Here is a 1,864-nt window from a genome sequence, read left to right on the forward strand (position 1 = left end):
CTATGCGTTTGGTTTGTTTTAAAAAAAATTTTTTTTTATGTTTTATTTATTTCTAGGAGAGAGAGACAGCGTGAGCAGGGGAGGGTCAGAGAGAGAGGGAGTCACAGACCGAAAGAGGCTCCAGGCTCTGAGCTGGCAGTCAGCACAGAGCCCGACGCGGGGCTCAAACCCACGAACCGCGAGATCATGACCTAAGCGAAAGTCGGACGCTTAACCGACTAAGCCACCCAGGCGCCCCTCGTTTGGTTTGTTTTAAACTGCTCCAATAAACATGCTAAATTCCAGTGAAATCTGGCAAATTGTTGCTGTATATCAGAATATTTTTATTTTGGGCTAATTGAAGATTTTTCAGCGCAAAGACAACTTATCTCTAAGTTGGAGTAAAAACACTGTACTTCCACCCTGTCAATTCAATTCACAAAATACAGTTCATGCAATTAGATATTTCTAAGAATGTTAAAATCTGCTTTTCCACATAAGTATGTATAATTAATAGTATAAGTATGCAATGAGTTGGTGTTCTTTGTGGCATCTCTTTTTGAAGAGAGGAAGAAGAGAAACAGTATAAGTTATTTTAAACAAAACTAAACTAAAACTCCACTGATTTTATAAATTACAATGTGACATCTGGAATTTATCAAATTTCATTTTCAGATAAGGAAAATATTTCTTATTGAGATTTAGTAAGGAGAAAACAACTATACATAACCCTACAGTACACATGGACATATACTTCCATTGTCTGAAAGCATCTAAATTTTTCATCAGCATGTTTATAAATTTTTGTAAAGTGTATTTTAAGTATTTGTACAAAACATTTATTTCAATAATATTCTGACTTAGCATTACACTAGTGACACTTAAAAGATACATATTATCTGCCGTATGTATACCATGATTTTCCCTAAAATGCATAATATAAGTGATTAGAAAAGTGAAAGAGAAACCCTCCAAAATGTCAAATACACATCCTTACTGTTCTTCATCATTGGCACCTTGTCAAGTTGTCAGCATATAGGACTCTGATCATTCAAAGACTGATTCACTGACTCATAACTTGCTAATTCCAGTTGTGCATTTCTTTTCATGCCATAGATATTCTTCAACCTTCTAAAAGAAAAATAAAGTCATGTCTCTGTTCACTTCCAGACCACATGTAGAACCCATGCCTAATAGCAATGAAATATCATAAATATTTACCTTCATAGCTTAGGGAAATATAACTTTTCATTTTTGTAGTACAGTGAAGAGGAACAATGATATTAATGTTTGAAGACTCTAATATTATGTAATCTGAAGTTATAATTACATTCAAAATGTAATTTCCAGAGGGCTTATCTCACTATTTAATGAATAGAAATAATAATTTTGATGTTTTAAGTGACATTACTGAAAGTTATATATTGGTTGTTAAAATGTAATTAATAGAGAATTTATCCACTTAGACATGTGTTCTGTAACAAGGCTCAAAATTGAAATAAAAGTCCTTGACTTTTATTTAACTTTTATTTAACAGTTTAACTGACTATTCCATAAAAGAGAACCTTCCTGACAAGGGAATCTCACTAAAGGTCTAGGCTTGACTGAGAGTTGTGCAAAGATAAAGAAACACTTATTTCCTGATTCAATGTACAGATTTTACTAAGCTGATGAAAAGTTTTTCTCTAGATTTACTTGGGGTAAGTTATACTACCAGGCTGAATCAAGAATCAGATTTTATACATCTAATCAGCTAAATTAAGATGCTTTCTTTTAAAATGGGTGAAAGGGTAAATAGGTATGATGAAGCCAAATGTAAATAGCATTTTTAATTATTGGATTTGGGTGTCTATTAAGTAACATTTGGCTACTTTCATAGATAAAT

Source organism: Crocuta crocuta, unplaced genomic scaffold (genome assembly GCF_008692635.1).
Source record: "Crocuta crocuta isolate KB4526 unplaced genomic scaffold, BGI_CrCroc_1.0 scaffold916, whole genome shotgun sequence".
Lineage (NCBI taxonomy): Eukaryota > Metazoa > Chordata > Mammalia > Carnivora > Hyaenidae > Crocuta > Crocuta crocuta.